At 39.4% G+C, this 15,563-nt stretch overlaps 1 long non-coding RNA gene across 1 annotated transcript in view; it reads left to right on the top strand.

The window, feature by feature from the left end:
* Positions 1-15,563, top strand: part of LOC130909945 (uncharacterized) — a 219,207-nt gene that overhangs the window by 129,916 nt on the left and 73,728 nt on the right. The window contains exon 5 of the long non-coding RNA XR_009061810.1: positions 10,431-10,528. This is a non-coding gene — a long non-coding RNA (uncharacterized LOC130909945). The remainder of the gene's footprint in view (positions 1-10,430; positions 10,529-15,563) is intronic.

The following is a 15,563-nucleotide window of genomic DNA, read 5'->3' as shown; positions in this document are numbered from 1 at the left end:
GATGCGACAATGTGGCCGCCGCGAAAACGCATTGAAACGCGGGCGTTAAAGTCAATCAGCCAATGCACACCAGTCGCAGTGCGGCCGCGTGTTAGACGCGTCCCAGAAGCGGCTCAACACGACGCTCGCGAAAAGAAAGTTTATTATTGGACGCGAGACGCGACCCTCCTGCGTCAATACTACTACCGGTAGCTAGGATCGAGCAGACCGAAAGTCATTCGTGTAAAAATACGGTGGATCCGGTCGATTTTCAAACTAATACGCAATCGTAACCCACTTTTTGAGTCCATCAGATCTCTTTAGTGGTAGATCGGGGCACAGTTGACTTGTCTTTGTTGATTTACTGCTGTCTTCTCTGCTATAATAATAACCAACACGGCCCCAAAGTTTTATGTGTATTTTGCATAGTTATTTTTATTGGGAATGCCAGATTTTCTTTTTGTGAACATTATTTTATTTGAGAGACAGGAATATTATTTTTGTTGTGCGTTCACTAAATGATACTTGTGTTTGTTGTGAAGGAGTTGCTGAAGCTTATGCCAATTAACGCCGCGGTCCAATGAACGCCTGTGTCCACTCGCCTTTCTCTGCCTCTTAGCTCGCAATGTGCAAAAAACGGCGTCATTGTAATGTGTTTGAGGCAATGCATGAGCGGGTCATTCCGCGCATGCGTTAAATGCGTAAAATATTTTAACGTGATTAATTACAGAAATGTAATTACTGTCCGTTAACGCGATAAATTTGACAGCACTATTTAAAACATATATATCATAAAAATCTGGCTCTTTCAATACCTGAGGTCATATTTATTTGTTCTTTGTGACATAGACATTGAATTAATCATAGGCATAATTTTTCCTTTTACTCTCAAAAGTGCAAAAATGTGCTCTCTCGATCTCCATCCGCCTCCTCTTTTTTGCCTATTTATCAAAAGAGACAGGTCAGTTAACGCTCGCTCAACTTCTAACTGGAGTAATTTTTTCATACGGAATCTGGAGTGGGGTGGTGGTTCAGCAGCCTTTCCAATTGCTTCCTCGATTATTTTGACACCTGTCGAGCTGGACCGGATCCCACTTCCAGGCTGTCAGTGGACTGAATAAGAACAGCATAATCACAGCTATTATACCTCTCTTAGCTACTGTTCATAAACCACAGGAAAATTTTATATTCTCTTGATTTCCTTTTGTAATACTATCTCTGCTTTTCCATGCTGTAACTGTTGTTGCATCAATTTCCATCACTTCAGTCACTTTAATAAGAATACTAGAACATGTGGGGATCCTTTTCCCTCCAATGGGTCACTTCCAGTAGATTTTTAGTTACTTCCTATCGGTGTTGTTTTTTGACTGCCTTTTTAACTTTCGTCTTAGCCTTTGAATGATAATACTTATTAATCTTAGGCTACGTTCATACTACAGGTCTAAATGCACTAATCCGATTTTTTGTCATATCCGTTTTTTTGGCGTGCCCGTTCAGACTGCCTTTATCCATTGAGACCGTTCAAGTATTACGCATGCGCACTAATTCGCAGTCCGACACGCGCTAAGCAAGAAGACCCGCATGCGCAGAACCATCAAAACAAATGACAGACGTCATCTGTCATTCCAGGGATATCATATTTTGCTTTTCAAAAGGTGGACACAAATAACAGACATAAATAATCCCTGTTTAGGCTTATATTCAAAGTTTATATGGATCGATAGCATGCACGCACTGTCCGTGCACGTCACACACACATACGGGCAGTTTGTCCCGACTCTCGGCCGTGGAGGCAATGTTGAAATATTGCTCACTTGGAACAGAGAGAAAACTGAGCATTCTCAGGCTTATCCTCAACCCATTTTTATTTTTTATGACTGTTGTCAAGCTCAGCCCTTCCTCAAAAGCCGTGTTCACTGCAAGCTAGGCGCTAATAACGCACAGGTGCATCGCTACGGTAACGACTCTCTTGCTATTTGATGACGTAATTGCTGCATTATATCCGATTTGCGGGACTGGACAGTACAGACCGCCGCGACAGTCTGGAAAAATGTGGCCCAGATCGGATTTAGACCACATACGAAAGTGACCCAGATCGGATTTGAAATGGTCCCGTTCTATGCGACTTGTCACGTTCAGACCGTCAAGTAAATGCCTCACTCGAGTCGGAAAAACACGAAAAAATCGGATTCGTGCATTAAGACCTGTAGTATGAACGTAGCCTTAGTCATATTTTTTTTTTTTTTCATTCATTTTCCATGCCGCTTATTCCTCACGAGGGTCGCGGAGGTGCTGGAGCCTATCCCAGCTAACTTCGGGCAGTAGGCAGGGGACACCCTGAATTGGTTGCCAGCCAATCGCAGGGCTAGTCATATTTTAATCATTCAAAATGTGTTTGTCTTCGTCTCGTTTTAGTCTCCGTTTACTAAAAATGTTTTCGTTTGTAAAATTATGCATTTTTACTCCAAAAATAAATAAATAAAGGTTTCAAACTATTTCGGATGAACATTGACAGACGGGCACATATTCTAGCGTCTAGAAGGAGAACTCCAACTTTTCAATTAATTATACCCACATGAAGGCCCGAACTGTATGTTAAAAAAAAAAAAAAGTTGTCAGAGAGGTCTCTCGTCGTTAGCATTGGGCTAACGCTAACACAAATGCTATGCTAACATTACGAGTTAAGGCTGATTTATGCCTCTGTGTGGCGGTGACGGCGCCCCTACGCCGTAGCCAGACATGCACCTCCAAAAAATCCTATGCGAATGTCTAAGGACTGTGATTGGTCCACTCGGAACGTTGTTTCCGGTTCACAACAACAACAACACCGTCGTTTTCAAACATTCGAAAACGTCTTCTGTGTCACCTACACTTCGACATTTGTATTAAAAACATTTGTTGTTCAATGTTGATTAGCTGCCGCTGCAAATACAGTACACGTGTTCCATCTCCTTTGCCATTGCTCTGAATGACCGGAGGAAAACTAAAGATATTCGACGAGTCCCCCAAAACAGTAAAAGACAAAGCCACACCCCTCTAGTGGCATGGCAGTGAATTACAGAGGAACGTGTTCCCCTGACGTAGAACTTCGAATACGCAATGACAGCTCCTGTCGAACGCAGAAGCATAAATCAGCCTTTACATTAAGTGTGTCATGATCACACAGCACAGACCTTTCAACGCTAAAGCAACATTGCATATTCTCTCTGGCCAAGATAAGAAAGCAGATCTTACTGTGTGTAGAAGCCCTATTGTTCATGTCCCAAAATGCATGGAGAAATCCTTCGCTTGCAGCTGTAAGGCTCAACCTTCCCCCACTGGTTGTTGCTCAGTGTCAGTGAGTCAGCTACACGATGCTGGAGGAGGTGAAACTCCCGAACTTTTTCCCCCATCAAGGAAAACAAAATTGCTGGTGTGGGAATACTTCGGCTACAGAAAAGTGGCTTAGAGGAGGAGAGCCAACCTACATGTAAAACATGTTTGCGGAGGGTGGCTGCCGAGGAGGCAATACCTTTAATATGATTTCGCATTTACACAGATTTAACAGTTGGTAAACTCTGTCATAAACGTTTCCCACCAGCTACGAGAGTTAAATCAAGCGTGCTTAGTGTGTCTAGCGGTGGTAAAATTTGTGGGGTTTTTTTCTCTCTGGCAACTGTCTGTGTTGAGAAAGAGAGTGTGTAAAATGTAAACATGATACGAGTCATACACACATGCTTTTTATGGAAAATAAATTATTTTTGTTCTGATAATGATAATGTTGAGTTGTGGCTGTGGGTTTAGGCTAACGTAAAGGACTGCATTTATTTTAATTTTCTTTATAAAATGTTTTTTTTTTTTTTATTTTAACTTGGGTTAGGGTTAGGGCTTGCCATAATGTTTTGAGAAAAAAAAAATCCTATTCAATTGAAAAAAGTTTTTTTTTTTTTTTTTTTCCCCAAACCCAGATATCTCAAAGTAACACATTTTAGAGCTGTAATTGCAATACTCTGATACCGTGATATTTTGGCTTAAGGTTATCATACTGTCAGAATATCATACCGGCATATGCATAGTTTCAAAGTTGGAACTGTGAGAATAGATCAAAGCTTGTGGGCTGCGTCACGACAGACAAGAAAATAGGAATTTTATTAGGGGTGTAACGGTACATGAATTTGTATTGAACCGTTTCGGTACGGGGTGCTCGGTTCAGAACGGAGAAGTACCGAATGAGTTTGACCTAATGTAACCCTTACTTTTCGAGGCTGTGAGTCGATCGGATTACAGTTTCTTTGTGTGGATTATATTTACTCCGTCTTCTTTACTGTAATGAGGACCAACATGGGAGGACAGTATAACCCAGAAACGTCAACGGCGCGACAACGTGGCGGCTGCGAGAACGCAGTGAAACGCGGGCGTTAAAGTTAATCAGCCAATGCACACCAGTCGCAGTGCGGCCACGTGTTAGACGCGTCCCAGAAGCGGCGCAACGCGACGCACACAAAAAGAACGGCAGAGTTTATTATTTGACGCGAGACGCGGCCCTCCTGCGTCAATACTACTACCGGTAGCTAGGATCGGGCAGACCGGAAGTCACTTGTGTAAAAATATGGTGGATCCGGTCGATTTTCAAACTAATATGCAATCGTAACCCACTTTTTGAGTCCATCAGATCTCTTGAGTGGTAGATCGGGGCACAGTTGACTTGTCTTTGTTGTTTTCTGCTGTAATAATAATGACCAACACAGCCCGGTGTTCCATTCAAAACCCTCCTACCACAACAAAACAAGTAGGAACTAATATTCACATAAGAACTAAAGTTATACAACATAAAACATACAATGTAAATGAATACTAAATCACATTTGTAAAATATAAACACATAATAAAATAAATAATAGCCCATTTAAATAAAATAAATTGAAATGAGCTAAAACACCTGTAATTGAATAATAAGAATAATACACAGATCCTGCTTACACAATTAAATTTATTAATTTCTGCGTGGCGCTTTCACTTGAGAAAATCCACCAATAAAGCTTTTGAAAACCATTCATGAGAAAAAAAATGATTCATTGAGGCATTTCATTTGTAAAATACATGTTAAAATCTTTGTCATTGGGATTGCTTTTTCTTTAGCACAGGACTTCTCTTTTCTTTCTTTCAGAAAGAAAACTGACCAATATGCGGGATCTGAAAGGCAAATTGTTGTTGGATTATTATCTTCAAATACCCGCTACTTTTTTAGCAGAATTCTAGCTTTGTATAGGCTAATGTTCCCCTTGCTGAAAGCACAAAAGTGTGTAATAAACAACTAGCACATTTATTTTTTGCATTTTGTTTTCTTACTGTACCAAAAATGAACCGAACTGTGACCTCAAAACCGAGGTACGTACCGAACTGAGATTTTTGTGTACCGCTACACCCCTAAATTTTTATACATGAGGAGCTAAGCAAAACATCCCCACAATAAAAAAAAGTAAACAAAGCACGCCAATGGAGCTCTGTTGAGTTTCATCAAATGGAATTGACCGTTTTGATGGATGCTGCCTGTTACCTAATTGTTTAATCCATGATTGTGCATGCGTTCCGGCTGCATTGCTACGATCGATTCTAATTGATTTACACGCGTCCCCACCGATGCCCGTCATCACACACAACTTGCCCACTATTATATGCAGGAGGTGGGCTGCAAAAAGTCATTTTTGCATGCTGGCTAACTCAAAAAATTGGTAAACTGTAGTTGGAGTTATAATTTGAAAGCCTAAAGTGCACTTCCTGTTGTGATTCAGCCTCACCGACGTCATCATCCAGTCACTCGGATGTGATGAATTATGTGGCCGATCGCTAGGCAGGAGTAAGGAGCTCATGATGGCCGTAAAAAGGCAGCGACGTAGACGTAGACGCTCGCTCCAGGCTGCTTTTAATATCCGTCGAGTGACTTTATCGACATTTATCAGCCGAATGCGGATTAGCGGGCAGGTGGAAGATGCCACGTTAGGCTTTAATGCCACCATATCTCATCCGGAGCGTTCCATTAAGTAAATGAAGAGTCGCACAAGAAATGCTATTGATCATTCTCGTCATTGACAAGCATGCGAATGAGCTCATTTGCAGAGTAAAAATTTCCAATTACATATTGACATGCTGTGGAGACTTTTATATTCATTCCCTTCAATCGGCTGCCATTGACAGGGGCAGATATACCAGGGTGGCGTGGGGTGACAGTAAAAGGCAGGATTGCAACCCTAGTCGGACCCGATGAAAAAAAAAAAAAAGATCCGGTCAATTTGACTGCCACCGATTAAATTGTGGTGTCATTGAGGATCCTTTCAATAAAAACAAAAAAGATTGTATGAAGCTTTTATGTATCATAAATATCACTTGGGCCATACTGTAGTGTCTACATACACTAACACACTACATACTTGGCAAACTCTGATTAAATATGTGTACATGTGCCATATGTTGACACTAAGAGTGTTACAATAAATTGATGTGGATCAATGTATCGATTACAAAGCGATAAATTGATGATGATTATGATTATTATTGATTATGATGTTTATGTAGACACGATTGAATGTAATTCGATTAAAATGTAAAATGAATATAATTTCGATTTTCCGTTTTATAAAAAAAAAAAAAAAAATTCGTACATATCAAAACTGATTTGTATTTTTTATTGCTTTACATAAATTGGAACCGATTGTATTAAATGTCTTCATAATTTTTGTCTTAAATTACAGTAATTGGAGGCCTTTGAATTGAATAGTTGCAGAATATCGTATCATTGGCCAAAGAGTTGATGATGTATTGTACCATCATGAAAAGAAATAGACAGATATATCGGGCCGATATTTGGAAATTTGACGTTTTTTTTTTTTTTAAATCCGACCGGCCGATATGAAAATGTCAATTTAAAACTAGGGATAAGGACTAGGGATTGCGCCATTTTTTTAGAGGATCGGAATCGGGTAAAAAGGATCGGGTTTTTAATTTTGAATATGATTTTTTTTTGCTTCATGCTTGTACAGCCTCACTCTCCTTCCTGCTGCTTTTCTTGGTCAGCAGTCCACTGTAAGTTTTGCTTGTTAAAGTTAACGATGACTGACAGGCGTTGAAGTTTTGATCTTGCCAAAAGAGCTTGGCGGCGCCACCTTCAAAGACGCCGAGTATGTCAATCATCGTCAATCAGCTTAAACACCAGTATGCTGTGGCAACTCATTCTGTGTGTGTGTGCGGCTGTTCTCAGCAGTGAGTGCCAGGGCCGGCCCAGCCTAAACGCAGACTATGCAGCTGCTTAGGGTCCCTGACCACTAGGGGGTCCCCAATCTGGCAATTGTTTAATTTATATTTTATTTTGTTTACTACAGTTTGCTTTAGTTAACTTTTGTGAGTTTTGATACTTAATTTCAAGCTTAAAAAATAAAAGTTCTTCCTTAACTTTTCCTCTTTTAGAAAAAGGTTTGGCGCTATCTACTGTAAGTACTGACAATCATTTGGGGTGAGAAGTTTGAAGTACGCAGTGCAACAAAATCTGATTAATATACAAAATATGGACGTATGGGTTAGATTGCATGTATGGGTTTGACAGTACACTGTGACGAAATGGTGGGCCAAAAATATGGGCCCCTTGGCATTATTTTGCTTAGGGCCCCCAAATGGCCTGGGCTGGCCCTGGTGAGCGCATTTGAGTGGACTCACTCAATGAAGCATTGAATAAAGACAAACATTTTTCTACGTAACCGTAACATGTTTAAAACTTTTTTTATTTTTATTTTTTTATTTATTTTATTTTTTTGAAACAACACTTTTCTCAACTTTATAAGACATGTTTCTGAGTCTCAGAAATTCAGGCACTTCTGGAGCTTTTTTTTTTTTTTTTGTAGTTGTGTGTTACAACAAAGATGGTTTAGGCATTTTAATGAAGTTCTGTGTTTGAATTACTCAGTTTTTTTTAGACCCTGCTTACCACTAATAATCAGCATCGGTCCTGAAAAACCCATATCGGTCGATCTCTAATCATGAAACATGCGCCACTCTCAAACAGTTCTTGCAGCCCTTTAGGCTCCCCATTAATAATTTCTAGATCCGCCCCTGGACATTGATGGGAATAAACGTCCAATTCATTTGAACCGCAAAGGCTGACAGCGACCACTTTTTGTTATGTACTTCCTCAATCTAAGTACATTTAAGGCCGAGAATTGAGTGGAACAACACTTCTTTATTCAGTGTGCTTCTCATCACATGTGCACACAACTGATCACTTAGGTGTCTTTTTACCGTAATACCACACCAACATGAAGCACACAACTATGGCAACAGCAGTGTGACATAAATATTTTACAGACAGCAAATGAACTAAGTTCATTCGTTCGAGCAAATGGCTTCGACGTCTACTAGTGAGAAACTAATTAAGCAGCACTTGATAACTTTTCCGTTTTGGTCGATTTTAGCGACACCAATGGACACAAATGGTAGTGTTTTGCCTGAAGGAAGACTGCGTTTCTCATGAGGACCAGCGCAGCGTTTCCTCATTCGTCCGATCAAGTGGCTTGGACGTCTACTAGTGACAAACTCATTTAAAGCAACACTTGGTAACTTCAGTTTTTGTTGATTTTAGCGACGCCGATGGACAAAAACTGTAGTTTTTTTGCTCTAAGGAAGACTGCGTTTCCCATGAGGACCAGCGCAGTGTTTCCCATGTGGATCAGCGCACACACGGATAGTGTTGTAAAACATGATGGTCGCCTGCAGATTGATTAAATAACATTTCTTTTTCCAGCGGCTGTGTAAGGGATCAATAGTACCGTATTGGCCCGAATATAAGACGGTGTTTTTTGTATTGAAATAAGAATGATAAAGAGGGTGTCGTCTTATATTCGCGGTCTAGAAATTATACCCATTCACGACGCCAGATATCATTGAAGCGATGCTCTGTCATGATAGATCTCAGCTACTCTCCCCATTCACGACGCTAGATGGCGCCAGATATCATTGAAGCGATGTTCTGTCATGACAGATCTCAGCTACTCTCAAGTTTAACCAGTTTGCATTATTGTATTGCAATGTTTTTCCTTATTCAGATTTGTTTCAAGACTACAGTTACAGTTAGACTTCACTTTGATGGTTAATGCAGTTATTGCAATTTTGTTGTTTTATCACAATAGATTGGTTTATTTACATTTCAAAAACCAGAAGCCATTCATTTACGAAAGTGATATCACTTTAGTTTACAAATTTAAATGTTCAGATATTAAGATGTGAATGAGGCAAAATAACATGCTTTTTCTCTCAAATATATTGTTATAGGGTTTCATTTTTTTAGGATGTACTGTAATTATTGTCTGTATAAAAATTAATTTGGTGATCAAAAAGTCTTTTTTTCAAACTTGAGTCTGGAAAAAGAGGGGGTCGTCTTATAATCAGGGCCGTCTTATATTCGGGCCAATACGGTAATAAGTTAATGAATCCAGTTGTTGCTAAACAATAGCATGTGACGGTTGGCAACCATGTGGCTTAGTGTGGCTAAGCGCCCCACTCCACCCAAACTCGCCAATGCTGACGAATTCGGTCGGGGGCGGGACGGGGGGGTGGGGGGGGTCATCACGGCCAATGTTTATTCTGTATATCCTGGTAGCCTCCCTTTGTTTTTCTTCCTCTGACTAAACATTTGTCTGTTTTGTTGCTCTGCCTTTATTATTATTATTGCAGAATTAGCACAAAAGCATTAGCATCGACTTCCATCTCTCTCTAATGAACGGGGAAAGGGGGAAGTGACGTATGCCGTAAAGCAGTCAGCACATTTCTATTTTTTTTTTTGTGTGTGTAGCATGGTTCCTGTCACCCTCCTCAAAATTAGTGTCGGTAAAAGCGATACAGACCCCCTCAAGATATAAAAGAGGAGTCATTCAACTAGTTGTTAGTCGACATATCATCACAAATGTTATGAAAATATTTTTTAAAGTTTGAAAAGTTACCTAGTGTTGCTATAAATTCACCTTAAAAGGACGCTGCTAAAATTAGGACAGCATTGCACTATTTCCGTCATGTACATATTTCAGTCTAAGTAAGCTATAATTATGCACTTATAGCTCTTGAGCATATATTTTTTTATTTTTTTATTCTGTTGTTGACAATGACAATAAAGACCTATTTTATTCTATTCTAACATAGCCACATGACTGGATGTTTATCATCATCAATCAGACTGTAAGTGTTCATCGCAAAATGAAAATATATTTGAAATGACATTTTAACACGTATGCTCCTTTTCTCCTCTTCTCGAGTTGAAGCCAATTAACATGTTTTTGGGAAACAGTAAATCTCTGTTGAGCAAAGAGTGGCTGTGAAATCGCGGGAAAGGCCCAAATTCCACACTCAGCGTGTTCTCATGACTCAGCGACTTAGACACAAATTACAATTTTGTGGTTTATTTTTAAATCCTTTTGTTCTTTTGTTTTTGACAGAGATTTACGAAACGGGACACTCGCAAGTCGAGGTAACCGCCGAGCCAAAGCAGAACTACGACGCGTGACCTCCCATGGCTTGAATAATCTACTTGAAGGTAATTTTCTTCCCAGACGATACGCCAAATGCACTTTTCTCTGACAAGCACCTGATAAGAAGGGTCTATTGCTTAGCCCTTACATTAGGGGGGTCAGGAGTTGACGCCCCCCAGTCTTTGAACTCCTGACCCGCCTTGCACAGTAGCCGCATTTACAAAATGCGAGCCGACTGCATGCCAGCAAAGCGCAATGGACGACTGCGATAGCATCTCAAACGTGCTCCCCCACCTCCCCTTTTTTTTTGTATTTATGACCCCAGTCCCATGGTTACCCCCCAGCCATAAATCATGTTAATTGGTTTACTGATAAAATGTCTGTCAGGGGCCGCCCATTCACATTGAGGCTACGCTGCGCTCACTCGCTGTTTAATCTTTTCCTACCGCAATAGTTCATCTGTTACGCGGCAGTCCAAAAAACAAGTGCGATGCAAATGGTAGTGTAGCTTTGTTGCCCGCTTGATGAATGATCACGCGGTCGACCAAAAAACTCTTGTGGCAAGATGTTTTTAAACTCGTAACAAGCTACGAGTAGTCACATGGTTATGTTTTGTATTTCTTTGTTACAAACGTTTTTCTCGTGGCTGTGCAACTTTTTGCATCAAATCTTTACGTTTTTCCTTGTTGTAAACATAGACTTCATAATGATATTGACGGGTCAGATTCGACCTTCAGTGCGCCACACCTTCAAGTAGGGGGCCATTCCACAATCCACTACAGTTGTTTGCAGTTGGTCGCAGCGACACATGCAGCAATCCAAGCCGGATTTATGTTGAAAAAGTACCAAACCTGTACCACATAAAAACAGGCAGGACTGTCTCAGGAGTGATTGGTTCCAAGAGTCAAGGTAATTAATATATTTTTCGTACCATGCATGCATTTTGTTGTGAAAAAAATCAACGGGAGAAATGAGCCGCTACAGCATTGGCATTATACTTAGCAATATTTACGTAAAATAAATGTTAACTGCTCGTTTTGTTTTTATTTGCTTTTAACCAAGAATCGAGACTGTTTTACGTCCATATCTATAAAGGATTCAGGGATTTAAGCATTTATTCTAGGGCTGTCAAACATTAAAATTTTTAATCGAGTTAATCAAAGCTTAAAAATTAATTAATCGTAATTAAACGCAATTAAAACCATCTCTAAAATATGCCATATTTTTCTGTAAATTATTGTTGGAATGATGATATAAGACAAGACGGATATACACTCACCGGCCACTTTATTAGGTAGGCAGTATTAGGCAGTTCTGTGGGTGGAAATGCCTTGTTGATGCCAGAGTTCAGAGGAGAATGGCCAGACTGGTTCGAGCTGATAGAAAGGCAACAGTAGCCACGTTTACATGCTGACTTTTATTCATACCGATTCAAATCATTCCGAATGGAAATTTCAGATCAGCTGTTGTCACATGTCACTTCATCTATTCCGATCCATCGTTTACATGTGTCTGCCTTTATTCCGAAAGGACGTTTGACAACTGCCGTCTGACATGCGCAGATTAATCAAAATAAAGCGTCACGTTGCAAAACATGGAGATCGATCGTCAGAGTGCTGCTGTTTTAACTTTAACCCACTTGTTGTGTTTGTGGGGTCGTATCTGCTTCTGCTGTTTTGCTCTTTTGCCTTGTAGTAGCCGGTTGTCAGCGTTTTCCACCGATTTCTAATCTGGTCAACGCTCCGGTCTATTCTGGCTTCGTGTAACCTCTCGTGAACTTTTTAAAATAGTTCACTGTTCCTCGTTTTACGCCCGTCTAAGCGAGCAGTTATATTCAATTCTTTTAAAGTTTGAATTAAATACAATCTTTCCGCCGGACTCCAATTAGGTGCGCTGTGCTTGGAAGTCATGTTGCAAGTGACGTTACTTACGTCACCAAGTGATGTCACCACGTCAGTACGGAGCATGTGCAGAAAGAACGCAACCAGACACCATTCCGCTTCCCTGTTTACATGATATAATTTTACTTCTAATCGGTTTGGGAAAAGGAATATTCCACCCCTGTGAATCGGAATGAAATTCCATTCGGTTTGGGCCTGTTCATTCCGAATGAGGTGTTTATATGGAACACATTTATTCGGTTTGAGCAAATATTCCGATTGTAATTGGAATATTTGGCTCCATGTAAACGTGGCAAGTGACTCAAATAACCACCTGTTACAACCAAGGTAGGCAGAAGAGCATCTCTGAATGCACAGTACGTCGAACTTTGAGGCAGATGGGCTACAGCAGCAGAAGACCACGCCGGGTGCCACTCCTTTCAGCTAAGAACAGGAAACTGAGGCTAAACGAAATGTTTGAATAGTTTTATCAAAGTCTGAGCATTATTCTGCATAGCTATTTTGATTGGGAGTGCCAGTTCTCTTTGCACTGAGCGCTTTTCTTTTTGTGAACATTAATTTTAATTTTTTTGAGAGATATGAATAATATTTTTGTTGTGCTGTCAGTAAATGATACTGTAGCAACTTAACTGTTCTGCCCAAATGCATGATGGGAAGTTGGGCAACCATGACTGTCAGTGGTGGCTGCAAATGGTATATCTTCTCTGCGTTGTGTTCAATACAGGGTGTTAAGAAAAAGATCATCTCCTGTCATTCTACCCCTCATCGCTCGCCACAATAGATGTAATTGTTGTGGAAAAGATGCTAAAGCTTTTGCCAATAAATAGCGCGGTCCCAATGAATGCCTATGTCCACTCCTCTCTATTGTCTCTGCCTCTTAACTCGCCATATACCGTATTGGCCTGAATATAAGATAGTGTTTTTTGCTTTGAAATAAGTTTGAAAAAGAGTGGGTCGTTTTATATTTGCGGTCTAGACATTATACCCATTCACAACGTTAGATGACGCCAGATATCATTGAAGCGATGTTCTGTTATGACAGATCTTGGATCTTATAATCAGGTCCGTCTTATATTTGGGCCAATACGGTAGATAAAACGACGCCATTGTAGTCTGTTTGCGGCAATGCGTGAGTGGGTCCTTCCGCGCATGCGTTAAGTACATTAAACATTTTAACGTGATTCATTAAAAAAAAATTAATTACCGCCCGTTAACACGATAAATCTGACAGCCCTAATTATTCACAAGAATTTTCAACGGAAATAGCTCTTTGTTTACATTTGCCGGCCGCTAATTTCCTTTCTGATTAGCCTCATAGTTCGCAATATTTACTTAAAATAAATGCTACCTGCACGTTTTTTTTTTTTTTCCTTTCAACCAAGAATCGACACTGTTTTACAGCCATATTTATAAAGAATTCAGGGATTTAAGCATTTATTCACAAGAATTTTCAACGGAAAAAGCTCTTTGTTAACATTCGGCGGCCACTAATTTCCTTACCGACTAGCCTCATGGTTCCCAATATTTACGTAAAATAAATGATACCAGCACGTTTTTTTTTTGCTTTCAACCAAGAATTGAGACTGTTTTACGTCCATATCTATAAAGAATTCAAGGATTTAAGCATTTATTCACAAGAATTTTCAACGAAAAACGCTCTTTGTATGTGTTTCCACTCGGTGAGCTTTGATGGAGATAGGCCTCCCATGAATCGGCCCCGCGCCCGGTCAATAGAATATGAAGTCTATGGTTGTTGCTTCACGTTTTTTCTTATTTACTTCTTTATTGCCGTTGTTCCTCATCACTTCCAACGTCACTTTCCGTAACTTAGCACATTTTATTTCTCGAACGATTATTTTCTTGTGGCATCAAGACACAACAATGCAACGTTTCACAGTTTTGCAAAAAAAAAAAAAAAAAAAATCAAACATTGCACAATTATAACTTTCCTTGTAGCTGCACAACTTTTTTGTCGATATTTTAAGTTCTTTCCCTCTCATTTCTTTATTATTATTATTATTTTTTTGCTGTTCATTCTCATAAGTTCTGTCAAACCTCTTGTAAAATCACACATTAAATTTTACAAAACATTTTCTAGTGGCATACATAAGATACAACACGGCAAAAAATTGCATAACTACATCTTTTTCTCAGAACTTATAAATCATATTTTCTCAAAGCTTTTCTTTGAAAAAGTAATAAAATTTTCGTCCTGGAGGAATTTTTTTAAAGCTTTAAAATTACTGTAAAACTTTTCTTAACCCCATCACCCCTGGGAGGATAAGCGGCTCGGAAAACGAATGAATGAAACTTTTCTTTAGATAACCTTTTGTGTGTTTTGTCTTATGACACTTAATGAATTTTTTTCCCCCCAACACAATTCTTGTCACCTTATCCAAAGTTATATATGGCGGAAAACACAGACAAGACTGAAAAAGCAGTTTCTGCTCTTGCACTCCTCTTTAAAACAAACTGCTTTATTTTAAGCCAAAACAATTGTTGTGTTTGATAGAACAATATGTCTATATGCTGCCATAGCAGATTCATGGCGCATTAAGCCCCCAAACAATTTTTAATTTGCCTGTTTTACCCTGGAAACCCCCGTTTTTGTTTTCAACCCAGCCATGAAAACAAGGTTCGTAATTATATTCATTATTCAAAATGTCATTGTGTTTAAGATTTTGTTTAAAAAAAAAAAGAGAGAAAGAGAAAAAAAAAAACGACTTCTCGCATATTTTAAACTTTTAAGCAAATTACGTCACAATAAGAAAAATAGCGTCTGTAAAAAAGTCACGGATATCTACTTCATAACTATCGCTAAATTGTATTTTTTTTGTTACCGTCTCATTTTCCCCAATATATTGGATGATAAATAATCGATCCAAACAAAGAAAAATTGGGGAAAAAAAGTTTAAAAGGGTAAATTTATGAAAAAGAAAATCTCGGCCACTCTTTCTGCATCGCGACCTTTGTTATCTTACCATGTTTCACCCATAAAATCCCAAAAAAATCCAGCTGTGGCCATTCACAGCTGTGTCTTTATACTCAGTGATCCATGCAACATGGAGTTTTTGGATCAAAACAAGGTAATTACGCGATAATATCTCGTTAAAGTCATGGCGTCTGTATTTCTGCTCTCGCGTGCTCTCACCTCCATATAGGGTTTTGCTGTTTAAAAAACATAAAAAAAAAATAAATA

This window comes from Corythoichthys intestinalis, chromosome 21, assembly GCF_030265065.1.
Source record: "Corythoichthys intestinalis isolate RoL2023-P3 chromosome 21, ASM3026506v1, whole genome shotgun sequence".
Taxonomy (NCBI): Eukaryota; Metazoa; Chordata; class Actinopteri; order Syngnathiformes; family Syngnathidae; genus Corythoichthys; species Corythoichthys intestinalis.
Note: the sequence above shows the minus strand (reverse complement) of the source record. Positions and strands in the feature narration are given on the sequence as shown.